The following is a 13,862-nucleotide window of genomic DNA, read 5'->3' as shown; positions in this document are numbered from 1 at the left end:
CAAAGTTTGATAAAGTTTATAGTTTTGAATTTAAACATTTAATTATCCTGCCATATAGAGTCAACACAGGCAGGTTCACATCACATTTACAAACAAAGTACAATATTAAAAGTAACAAAATATTGTCATTGTGGTTCTGGAATCAATTATGCTGGAGAGTGACATTCTTACCACCAACTTCAACTCCCAGCTCAGATTAGGTGAAGTTACTCTGCAGGATACCAGGAACTCCACTTCTGTTTAAAGTTCCACAAGTCTTTGCTATGGGGAAACAAGCCAAGTGGTAATAGCACATGCAATCAGTTAGTAACTGAAGCTCTGAAAATGGTTTACCCTTGGGACAAGGGTGAAGAGACATTGAATACACACAATCAAGCCTTTTACATACCTGCCCCGCCCATACCGTGCTCCATCTTTCTAGACCAGGACAACATAAACAAAATTATGTTCTGTAGTTACACATTTCTTGCAAATTTACAACAGACAGCTCCCGAATTGTACTAATAACTATGATCATTGGGCAAAAGTAACTAGTTCACAGTAGATCTCCTTTGGCAGTTATAATCACTGCCATGGAACCAGAATGGGGACTCTTATAGATTCAATACCTTCTTCTGGGACAATGAAGGCTAGCAAATGTTCCTTTCAATTACTCCAAAAACTAACAAAACTGGGTTAAAAAAAAACACCTTTTGCACTTCAAAGTGTATTCGCCAGATTGTTGCACATGCACTTCTTTGGATCTTTATCTCCTCCTTCGTGTCATTCCTGGACTGTTTAGCTGGCTGCAAGCCTTGTATTTGAACTGAGGTCAATATTCTCAATAGCTTCCATTTTTCTCGGTGATATCTTCCCAGATGATGTGGAATCTTATAACTCTCGTGTTTGCTGGGAACAGACAACAGCCATCATTTTATTTCATTGGTGGGATCTCCTTTGATTCAGCATCAGTGCATTCAAACACAAAAAAAAACTCGATCTCTACACAAACATGCAATGAGCACTCACGCTACACACACACACACGCACGCACGCACGCACACACACACACACAGATACACACAATGACTTGCTGTATCAGAATACCTAGCACAGACCAACATTTCTTGTGATCCTGAGTCATTCCCTCAGTGATCCAAACACTATCCCAACCCTGCCTGTAATCCCACACGTTGTTTCTTACCTGCCAAACACACAGTGTGATGGACAAGCGCTGTGCTTTGTGTGTGCAGGATTTTTGCTGGTGGTATCTGCCGTATGTGTTAGACACAGAGTGAGGAACAGGAACAGTTCTCCTAGCTTACCATGGAGAAAAAGAGAGGCAGGAAAAGAGAGAAGTTGGGGGAAAGGGGGAGGGGGGAGAGCAAAAAATATAGAGACAGAAAGGGAGGAAGAGAGAAGGACAGTGAGAGGGGAGAAAGAGTAGGGGTTGACAGTGGAAAAGGAGACAGTGAGGGGTAATAAAGGTAAGGAGATGTTAAGGGGAACTCGTGGGTAAGGTTCATTTCAGAATCAGAATCATGTTTAATATCACTGATATATGTCATGAAATTTGCTTTGTGGCAGCAATAATATACAAGAATAAAAACTAAATTACAGTAAGCAGTATATATTTAAAAGTTTAAAAATAGATAAGAAGTGCAAAAATAGAAAAAAAGAAGTGATGAAGTGTGCATGGGTACAATGTCCATTCAGAAATCTAATGGCAGAGGGGAAGAAGCTTTTCCTGGATTGTTTAATGCCTTCAGGCTCCTCTACCTCCATGCTCATGGCAGCAATGAGAAGGGGGCTTTTCCTTGGGAGATGGGGGTCCTTAATAACGTAACTCTTCCTCTGGGTTATCTGGAATCCTTTAAGATTTTTACCAAAAATATACTTAATGTGAGAAACTTCTGCTGCACAATGTCACCGTGCTGACTACTTGGGATATTTCTTTGTCACGCTGTCTCTGCCCCACCCTCCATCTTTCCCTGGCCCTTCAATCACCGGGCTTCAGTATGATGAATGGCCAGTAGATGGCAGCACCGGGCCCAAAATGGACAGACAGTGGGAGTGCGGGGAGTGGGATGTCAGTGCTACTGTACCGGAACATCGCTGAACGAGGGCACAGGACAGAGAAATGGACACATGCCATATCGTCACTATACACACACACCCTGGAGGTCATTGTGTGGGTGATTGTACAGGGAAGGAGCAGGAGAGAGAAGCCATGGGTGGGAGTGCCAAGGAGAAGGGAGAGGTGGCAATGAGGGATGAATGTGAAGAAGGGTTGTGAGGATGAGATTCTACACCACAGTGTTCTATAGTGATAGAACTGACTTCATCAGTATTGTACCCTGGTGTTATACAGTGTCAGATCTATCTATCTACCCCGGTGTTATTCAGTGATAGATCCGACCCATTGATACTGTAACCCTGATGTTATATAATTACACAAACCCACCAGTACTGTACCCTAATGTTATTCACAGACTGGCCTGACTGCACCAGTACCCTACCCCAGTGTTATACAACGAGGGAGCCTTGCACACCTCTACTGTACCCTGGTGTTATATAGTGACTGGGCATTCTCCACAAGTACACTAAACTGGTGTTATTCAGTGACAGACCTGTCCCCACTGGTAGCATACACCAGTGTTGTACAGTGACAGACTTGTCTTCGCTGGTACCCAGGCACCATGTGACACAGTGACAGACCCACCTCCAGTAGTGCACCATGAGCTAATTCACTGTTAGACCCATCCCAGCCAGTATATACAGTGAGGGATCCTTGCCCACTGGTACTGTTCCATAGTGTTAAAAGGTGACAGACCCGTCCTTGCTGATACTGTTCCCCAGTGTTATACAGTGACAGACCCATCCTCACTGGCACTATTCCCAGTGTCAGACAATGACAAACCTGTCCTCGCCAATACTGTTCCCTAATGTTATACAGTGAGAAATAATACACCCCAGGTTGTTGTGGGAATTGAGAGAAGAGATCGCAGGAGCATTAGCTATGATCTTTGAATACACTTTGGCTTCAGGGGCCAGAGGACTGGAGAATGGCACATTTAGTTCCCTTGTTTAAAAAAGGTAATAGGGAGAAACCTGGGAACTATAGACCGGTGAGTCTTACGTTTGTAGTCTGCAAACTACTGGAAAGGATTCTTAAGGATAGGATCTATGATCATTTTGAGAAGTACAGTCTACTCATGGATAGTCAACATGGCTTTGTGAAGGGAAGATCGTGCCTCACGAGCCTGATTGAGTTTTTTGAAGAGGTTACACAAGAAATTGATGAGGATAGGGCAGTGGATGTGATCTACATGGACTTTAGTAAAGTATTTGACAAGGTCCCTCACGAGTGACTCGTCCAGAAAGTCATGAGGCATGGGATAAGTGGAACCTCGGCTGTTTGAATAAAAAAAAGGCTTAAAGGAAGAAGGCAGAAGGTAGTTGTGGAGGGAATGTATTCTACCTGGAGGTTAGTGGTGACTAGTGGAGTGACTAGTGGATCTGTCCCGGGACCCCAGCTATTTGTGATTTTTATAAATGACCTGGATGTAGAGGTGGAAGGATGGGTGAGTAAGTTTGCGAATAACACGAAGATTGGAGGAGTTGTGGATGGAGCTGCAGGTTTTCGAAGGTTACAAGAGGATATAGGCAGGCTGCAGAGTTGGGCAGAAAAATGGCAGATGGACTTCAATCCAGATAAGTGTGAACTGATGCATTTTGGAAGGACAAACCAGAAGACTGAGTACAGGATTAATGGTCAGTTACTTAAGAGTGTGGATGAACAAAGGGACCTTGGGGTTCAAATCCATACATCCCTCAAGGTCGCTGCACAGGTTGATAGGGTAGTTAAGAAGGCCTATGGGATGCTAGGCTTCATTAACAGAGGGATTGAGTTCAAGAGTAGAGAGATCATGTTGCAAATCTATAGATCTCTGGTGAGATCGCGCTTAGAGTATTGTGTTCAATTCTGGTCACCTCACTATAGGAAGGATGAGGAAGCTATGGAGAGGGTGCAGAGGAGATTTACCAGTATGTTGCCTGGATTGGAGAACAAGTCATATGAAGCAAGGTTAGCAGAGCTGGGACTTTTCTCTTTGGAGCGTAGAAGAATGAGGGGGGACTTGATAGAGGTCTACAAGATTATGAGAGGCATAGATAGGGTGGATAGTCAGTACCAGTTTCCCAGGGCACCAATAGCAAACACCAGAGGGCATATGTACAAAATTAAGGGAGGGATGTTTAGGGGAGCCATCAGGGGTACGTTTTTTACGCAGAGTGTTGTGAGTGTCTGGAAAGACTTGCCAAGGATGTGGTGGAAGCTAAAACATTAGGGGTATTTAAGAGCCTCTTGGACAGGCACATTGTTGAAAGAAAAATAAAGGGTTATGGGTTAGTGTGGGTTTAGTACTTTTTTAAAAGATTATATGGGACGGCACGACATGGAGGGCTGAAGGGTCTGTAGTGTGCTATGGTTCTATGGATAGTGTCATAGCTGCAGAAAAGATGAAGTCATGAAGGGATGGTCCACTAAGTCAGTGTAGGGGGACCAGATGAGATATATTGCAAGCTACTGTGGGAAACCACAAGGGAGGAGATTGCTGAGAATCTTGCAAATGTTATTCCCTTGTTCAAGAAAGGGAGTAGAGATAACCCAGGAAATTATACACCAGTGAGTCTGACTTCAGTGATGGGCAATTTGTTGGAGAAGAACCTGAGAGGCAGATTTTATAAGCATTTGGAGAGACATAATCTGACAGACAGACAGACAGACAAATTTTATTGATCCCGAGGGAAATTGGATTTCGTTACAGTCGCACCAACCAAGAATAGTGTAGAAATATAGCAATGTAAAACCATAAATAATTAAATAATAATAAGTAAATTTTGCCAAGTGGAAATAAGTCCAGGACCAGCCTATTGGCTCAGGGTGGCTGACACTATGAGGGAGGAGTTGTAAATTTGATTACCACAGGAAGGAATGACTTCCTAAGACGCTCAGTGTTCCATCTCGTTGGAATGAGTCTCTGGCTGAATGTACTCCTGTGCCTAACCAGTACATTATAGAGTGGAGGGGAGACATTGTCCAAGATGGCATGCAACTTGGACAGCTTCCTCTTTTCAGACACCACCATCAGAGTCCAGTTCCACCCCCACAACATCACTGGCCTTACGAATGAGTTTGTTGATTCTGTTGGTGTCTGCTCCCCTCAGCCTGCTGCCCCAGCACACAACAGCAAACATGATAGCATGATAACATGATGATCTGATTAGGGATAGTCAGCATGGCTTTGTCAAGGGCAGGTCATTCCTTATGAACCCTCTAGGATGTAACAAAACACATTGAATGTAGAGCAGTGGGTGTAGTGTATATGGATTTCAGTAAGGCACTTGATAATGTTCTGCATACACGGCTCCTTCAGAAATTAAGGACGCATGGTATCCAAGGAAACCTTGCTTTGTGAATCCAGAACTGGCTTGCCTACAGAAGGCAAAAGGTAGTTGTAGGTGGTTCCTGTTCTGCATGGAGGTACGTGAGCAGTGGCTTTCCCGCAGGGATCCGATCTGGGACCCTTCCTCTTTGTAATTTTTATAAATGATCTGGATGACAAACTAGAAGGTTGGATTAGTAAGTCTGTTGATGACACAGAGATTGGGGGTGTTGTAGATAGTTTGGTGGGTTGTCAGAGGTTATAGTGGGGCATTGTAGGATGCAGAACTGGGCTGAGAAGTGGCAGGTGGACTTCAATCCAGATAAGTGTGAAGTGGATCATTTTGGTAGGTCAAATTTGAAGACAGAATATAATGTTAATGGTAAGACTCTTGGCAGTGTGGAAGATCTGAGAGATGTTGGGGTCCATGTCCATATGACACTCAAAGCTGCTGCGCAGGTTGACAATGTTGTTAAGAAGCTATATGGTGTGTTGGCATTCATCAACTGTGGGATTAAGTTCAAGAGCCATGAGGTAATGTTACAGCTATATAAGACCTATATCAGACCCCACTTGGAGTACTGTGCTCAGTTCTGGTCATCTCACTACAGGAAGGATGTGGATACTCTCAAGAGAGTGCAGAGGAGATTAACAAGGATGTTGCCTGGATTGGAGTGCATACCTTATGAGAATAGTTTGCATGAACTTGGCCTTTTCTCCTTGGAGCAACAGAGGATGAGAGGTGACCTGACAAAAGTGTATAAGGTGATGAGGGGCATTGATCGTGTGGATAGCCAGAGGCTTTTTCCCAGGGCTGAAATGGCTAACATGTGGGGCATAGTTTTAAGGTGCTTGGAGATAGGTACTGAGGGGATGTCAGGGGTAAGTTTTTCACAGTGGAAGTGCTGGGTGCGTGGAATGCATTGCCGGTAGCGGTGGTGGAAGTGAATACAATAGGGTCTTTCAAGAGCCTCTTAGAATAATAAGAGCTATGCGCTAGGGATTTCTAGGCAGTTTCAACGGTCAGCACAACATTGGGGGCTGAAGGGTCGGTTCTATCCCCTATACCTCTTCCTGTCTCTGTAATTCCCTCTGTTCACAATACCTCTCCTCGGCTCTGAAACCCCCTCTATCCCCCGCACCCCTCTGTCTGTGTAAATGCTTTGTCCACTAGACTCCTCCCAGTCTCTGTAACTGTTTCCACTCTCCACACTTGTCCCAATGTCTGTAATTACTTCCATCCCCCTCACCCGTCCCAATATCCGTAACCTCTTCCATCATCCAGACCCATCTCGATGCTTGTATCCCTGTAACCTCTTTCATCCGCCCATTTCCTCCCTAGTCTCCATAATCCCTGGCAGTCCCTATTTTTGGATAAGTTGTGCTTTGTTTCTCCACAGTCTGTCCTTTGTTGGATATCAGACAGGCTGTGACCCATGGGCATGAAAGAGGCTCTTCACAGGTTCTGTTCTACAAGAACTTGCTGTTGCTAAATGCATTTAATAACCATAATTGATTGAGGAACACAGTTTATTTAACTCTTCTATTCAAGGCAGGATGTCAACTTTCCTGAAGCTTCTGCATTCTGATGTTAACGGTTTGAATAAACACTTCTTCATTACTGGTTACTTTTTTGTGGGTCTGAGAGAGGGAGATGCACACCAGCATCTTAGCCTTCGCCCCATTGCCATTATTCAAATCTCCCTCAAGGAATCAATTCCCAGTATGGGGATTCTGAGGGGAATTCTAATTGATAGGATATCAGGTCACAGAAATTCAAAGTCCAAAGCAAATTTCTTATCAAAGTACGAGGGGTGATTGATAAGTTTATGGCCTAAGGTAGAAGGAGTCAATTATAGAAAACCTAGCACATTTATTTTTCAATGTAGTCCCCTCCTACATTTACACACTTACTCCAGTGGTCATGGAGCATACGGATCTTGGACCTGCAGAAAATTTTCACAGATGGGTGATTAATAAGTTCGTGGCCTAGGGTAGAAGCAGATGAGTTATACAGCTGTCGTTACATGCACATGCAGGTCAACTCTTTGAGTGATTATGCAGAGATTTTGAAGTTAATAAGTAAGCTCCTTCTACCTTAGGCTATGAACTTAACAATCATCCCTGCTGTGGACACTTTCTTGAGGTCCAAGATCTGTATGCTCATCGACCGCTGGACTAACTGTGTAAACGTAGGAAGGGTCTATCTTGAAAAATAAATGTGCTAGGTTTTCTAAAATTGACCCCTTCTACCTTAGGCTACAAACTTATCAATCACCCCTTGTACGTATGTCACCATATTCAGCCCGGAGATGTAGTGTTCATAGATTCATGGATGTTCAGAAATCTGAAGTTGGAGGGGAAGAAGCTGTTTCTAAAGTACTGAGTGTGTATTTTCTGTCTGCTGTACCTGTTGGTAACAATATTGAGAGGGCATGATCCAGGTGATGAGTTTCCCTGGTAATGGATGCTGCCTTCCCGAGGCACATCCTTTTGAGGATATCCTTGATGGAGAGGGTTGTGTTCATGATGGATGTGCTTGAATCTACAACCCTTTGAAGCCTCTTGTGCTCCACACTGCGCTGGAGACTCCAAACCATGCAGTGGTGCAACCAGTCAGGACGCTCTCCAAACACTGAGCTAACAATCAGAACACATATAGTTGTTGTTTGTTTGTTTGTTTAGGGATGTAGCACAGCAACGTGCCTTTCTGGCTCAATAAACCAAATACAACCATGAACCAATTAACCTACTGATCCTTGCATGTTTGGAATGAGGGAGGAAACCAGAGTGCCACTCGGTCCTGGGGAAATGTACAACCTCCTTATAGACAGTGGTGCAATTATATTTGACTCACTGGTGTTGTAAATAATGCTGCACTGACTGCTACATTATCATGACACCCTGTATGCCTGCGTTATGTAGGGGAGATGGTGCGTGCCAATGGAGATTCCACAAAAATTCATGTAATTAGTCATTTTTTTGTGGTTACGATGAGGCAAAGACACAAAGGTTCTCCTGAAACAGCTTCAGCTAGTGGATTAATCAAATCAGACAACCCTGACAGGGTGGACTCCCCCCACTTCTTACTCTCCCTCCCTTCTCACTGCCCCTCCTTCCTCAACTCATCTCCCTCCCCTTCATACCCCTCCCTCATCACTGTTCCATCCTTGCTGCTCCTCTGTCTTCTTCATCCCTTCTTTCTCATTTCCCATCCCTCCATCCCTCTCCCTCTCCCCCCTCATCCCTTCTTTCTCATTTCCCATCCCTCCATCCCTCTCCCTCTCCCCCCTCATCCCTCTCTCTCCATTTCCCTCCCTCTCCCTTGCTTTCTCTCTCTCCTTCTCCCTCTTCCTCGCTTTCTCTCTCTCCCTCTCCGACTTCCCCCTTCTCCCCCTACTTCTCCCTCACTCTCTCCAGTCAAATATTGCTTCATTGAATTTGCAGTCATACTGTCTTTGCTGAAATTCTGGAACAGTCCACAGGCACTTTATATTATTAGTGTGATTGCATTAGTGCAAGTAATTTCAGCTCAGCCCATTAAGGAATTCCTAATTTGTTCATGTGAGCCCTGAGGGCCTTCTCGCCAAAATGCAGATACTGGCCGATAAATGATCCCATCGAGAGTGGTGATTCAACAAAAAAAAACCTCCTTCTCCTGTGGGCAGTCAGTGATCCAACTGCTGTGCTGTGAGCAGGGTTGATTGTTTTTCACCAGATCAGGATGATCAGGGCCGGTCACAGGTTGGTGTGGGTGTTGGAGGATACACAGCCAGGAGATCAAGTTTCATGCTGAGCTGCAGGTCTGGAATTTCCCACTGAATCATTTGGGCAAGGCTGGGCTGTGGGGAGTTTCACATAACATTACACCCTCAGTTTTGTGTGTGTCCGTCCCCACGTGAGTCTTTATGTGTTTGCGTGGGAGTGTATGCCTATGTATGTGAGTAGTTTTTTTTGTGTTTGAGCATTTGTGGCACAGTGATCAGGAGGGAGAGGAGGGAGGGAGGGGACAGTGAGATGGGGAGATGGGGGTGGGGTGAAGAGTAGAAGAGAGTGAGAGAGAAAGGGAAAATAAATCAGATTGTGTGTGTGTGTGTGTGTGTGTGTGGGAGAGTGAGACGAGGGACAGTAACAGGCATATCAATATGCAGAGAAGTGTTATGGCCAGTGAGTAAGGAATTTGGATTAGTTCAAAATTCTAAGTAAATTGATTATCTAAGTACCTTGAGATTCAGTTTCTTGCAGGCATTTACAGGGGGATAAAATAGGATAGAATTTTACAAAAAAACTCTACATATAAAGAAAAAGACTGACAATCAGCCAATGTGCAAAAGAAGATAAAGTTTGCAAATGAAAATAATATTGAGAATTGCCTACCCTGACATTTTTGATATCCTTGCTGGGCACTTTAATTCAGCTAGCCTGAAGAAATCTCTGCTTAACAACCATTACCATCAAGAATGCCTACCATTCCATCCCAAGACTGCAATTTGGGAACTCCAATCATCTGGCTGTCCTCCTCCTACCTGCATTTAGACATAGAATTAAGAGTAAGGCAAGAGAGGTAAGGACGGCAAAGAGGGGTTCATGGGAGTCAGAGTGGTACCTGACAGAATTGCTTCGAGATTATGGATAGCCATGTTTAAGGACTCATTAGTGGTCCTGAATGAATATGCCACATTTGTCAAGAATTTATAAATGCACTTATCGACTAGTGTGTCCCCACATAATAATTCGGTCTTTCTCAATCAGAGCCTCCGGATAAACTAAGAGATACATACACTGCTGAGGGCCAGAATGGTGCCATTCAGCTCAGGTGATCCAGAGAAGTAGAACAGATCCAGGTATGAATTCCAGCAAGGCATCTGACATGCAAAGTGGAAATTGTGGACTAAACTTGAATTACTGAAGGATGCCAAAAAGCTGTGGCAGGAGTAGAGTGCAATCAGATCCTACAAAGCAAAACAAAGGAACATAAACAACATGAACATTCCAAGCACAGGTGAGTTCAATGCCTTTTATGCTTGCTTGACCATCAGGACATGGCAGCACCTTCACGAACCCCCGCCACCCTGATGACCTGGTACTTCCAGTCTTTAAGGCCAACATGAGGGTCTTGTTGGGGCTGCATGGCAGTGTAGTGGTTAGCACAATGCTTCACATTACCAGGGACACAGGTTCAATTCCTTCCACTACCTTTAAGGAGATTGTACATTCTCCCCATGACCATACGGGTTTCCACCGGGTGCTCTGGTTTCCTCCCTCAGTCCAATGATGTACTGCTTGGTGGGTTAATTGGTTATTGTAAATTGTTCTGTTATTTGGCAAGGGTTAAACTGGGGGATTGCTAGACAGTGTGGTTCAAAAGGCCAGAGGGGCATATTCTGCACAGTATCTCGATACACAAATAAATAAATAAATACAATTTAAAACTCACTCAGGAGGGTAAATCTCGGGAAACCATCTGGACCAGGCAGGTACCTAATCAACTGACTGGAGTGTTTACCAACATCCTGAACCTCTCCCTTCAACAATCTGAGGTACCCTCCTGCTTCAACCAGGCTTCAAACAAGAAGAGCCCAAGAGGAGTGTGGTAGCTTCCCTCGATGAATGTACTCCCTGAAATTCAGAAGAACAGGGATGAATTAACTGAAACCTAATACTGAAAGGCCTTGATAGTGTGGATATGGAGAGAATGTTTCCAAAAGAGGGAGAGTATAAGCCAGAGGGCATAGACTACAGGGACATCCATTTGGAACAGAAAAGAGGAGGAAGTTATTTAGTCAGAGGGTGGGGTATCTGTGGAGTTCATTGTCACAGGTGGCTGTGGAGGCCAAATGATTGGGTATATTGAATTATTATTATTGAAATGCAGCATGCAATAAGCCCTTCCAGCCCTTTGAGCTGCCATGTCACCTAACAACCCCTGATTTAACTCAAGCCTAATCATGGGACAATTTACAATGGTCAATTAACCTACCAACTGGTACATCTTTGGACTGTGGGAGGAAACCTGAGCACCCAAGGAAACCACGTATTCATGGGAGAATGTAAAAACTCCTTACAGGTGGCTGCAGGAATTTACATTCTTGATTAGCCAGGGCATGAAAGGATTAGGGGAGAAGGCAGGAGACTAGGGCTAGGAGGAAAAATGGATCAGCCATAATGAATTTGCAAAGACTTGAAGGGCCAAATGGCTGAACTCTGCTTAAGTATCTTAGGGCCTTATGATCATGAAATTGAATTCATTACACAGTGCATAGAATGAGAATACATGTACTTAGGAATTTGATTTGACTTTGCCAGATTGGGTCATGGTATTGTTGCAGTTATGTAAGATGTTTGTGAGGTTACACTTGGAGTACTCTGTACAGTTTTAGTCACCGTGTGAAAGAAAAGTTGTATTAATGTAAAAGATTTACCAGATATTGCCTGGATTTATAACCATATAACAACTACAGCACGGAAACAGGCCATCTCGGCCCTTCTAGTCCGTGCCGAATGTTTACTCTTACCTAGTCCCACTGGCCTGCACTCAGCCCATAACCCTCCATTCCTTTCCTGTCCATATACCTATCGAATTTTACTTTAAATGACAATACCAAACCTGCCTCTACCACTTCTACTGGAAGCTCGTACCACACAGCTGCCACTCTCTGAGTAAAGAAATTCCCTCTCATGTTACCCTTAAACTTTTGCCCCCTAACTCTCAACTCATGTCCTTTTGTTTGAATCTCCCCTATTCTCAATGGAAAAAGCCTTTCTACGTCAACTCTATCTATCCCCCTTATAATTTAAAATGCCTCTATCAAGTCCCCCCTCAACCTTCTACGCTCCAAAGAATAAAGACCTAACTTGTTCAACCTTTCCCTATAACTTTTGTGCTGAAACCCAGGCAACATTCTAGTAAATCTTCGCTGTACTCTCTATTTTGTTAACATATTTCCTATAATTCAGTGACCAGAACTGTACACAATATTTTGTACACAAAATTTAGGGGCATGAGTCACAAAGAGACGTGTTTTTTAGTTTTGTTCCCTAGAATGTAGAAGATTGAGGAGTGATATGATAGAGGTGTCCAATGTATGAGGTACTAGACAGGGTGAATGTACACAGTCCTATTCCCAGGGAGGGATTGCTGCAAACAAGAGGACATACGCTAGGTTTAAGGTCAGAGTGAGAGATTTGAAAGCTATATCAGAGGAAGCTTCTTCATGCAAAGTGTGGTGTATTATAGAATCTTCTTCCTCTTATGCCCATTAAGCCGACTGAGGCATAGGCTGCCGACAGAATTCTTGGACCTGGACCAGTCCTTTAGTCGCTCAAGGTGTAGCCAACCGAAGATCTTTCCTTTCCAAGGGATGAGGTCTTTGTAGATTATGATGGTCTGTCTGTAGCTGTGGGTTTCTACAGGATGGGTTTACAAGTCCATGCCCAACCCTGCTCCTTTCATAGCCAGGCTTGGGATCATCCATGGTGCAGTGGTAGCTAAAGTGCACACATTAGGAAGTGTGGGCAGATGGGAGTAGCTCACTGGGAAAAACCTGGATTTTGGGCTGAAAGGCCAGATTTTGTGCTATGTGACTGTGACATTATAAATGGCAGGAGAGGAGGGGATTGGTTGGGGGACAACAGCTGAATTTGTCCTGAATGAATATTATCACGTGGGATCCTCTCCACACGTTTGATGCACACACACATGCCCAAAGTCTTCCTGGTCTGTGTCAGCTGCCCAGAGCCTCCCCATGTCCTTGCAGTTCCTGAGACAATACCAGTCAGCTTATTAGTTGATCTTTAGACCTTGAGAGATGTGGCGACAGTGCAGGGAAATACTCCTGAAGCATATCTGGGAGATCAAAGAAGAAGGGCTGAGTGGTACACGCTTACTCTGTTGTGCACCAACAAAAGATGTTGGGGATGTTAGACAAGTGGGAATGGTTGTTGTCATCTTACAAATTTCTGATGGATAGGCAGGCCAGGGTTCCCTGCTGACCTCTGATGCTGTCCGTGTGGCATTTGGACATTTTCCCTGTGATCCTATGGATTTCCCTAGGGGCTCCGGTTCTCTCGCACATCCTGAGGTCGTTGAGTTAATCAGCTCTGGTGCATCATCCCCCTGCGAGCGTTGATAGGGGTAGAGACTGGAAATCTAGGCAATTCTGTTGGGGGCATGGGGAGAGTGGAAGGAGATAACTATGAATGAGTGTTTGAGGGTCAGGACAGATTCAATGGGCCGTGGGGTCTGTTCCTCTGCTGCACATGGAGAGATGTGGATTGGAAGCAATGATTACTGGGCTCAGGCCTTTGGGTCTCCTATTCCCACAAGAGGCAAGGAGTATCTCTGAAATCCCACCAATCGCCCCCCCCAACCCTTTTCAGTCCTCAAATTCATCTTGAACCATTATATCACAGAGTATACCAGCAGAATCGGGCCAT

This window comes from Hypanus sabinus, chromosome 1 (assembly GCF_030144855.1).
Source record: "Hypanus sabinus isolate sHypSab1 chromosome 1, sHypSab1.hap1, whole genome shotgun sequence".
Taxonomy (NCBI): Eukaryota; Metazoa; Chordata; class Chondrichthyes; order Myliobatiformes; family Dasyatidae; genus Hypanus; species Hypanus sabinus.
This window is presented reverse-complemented; position numbering follows the sequence as displayed.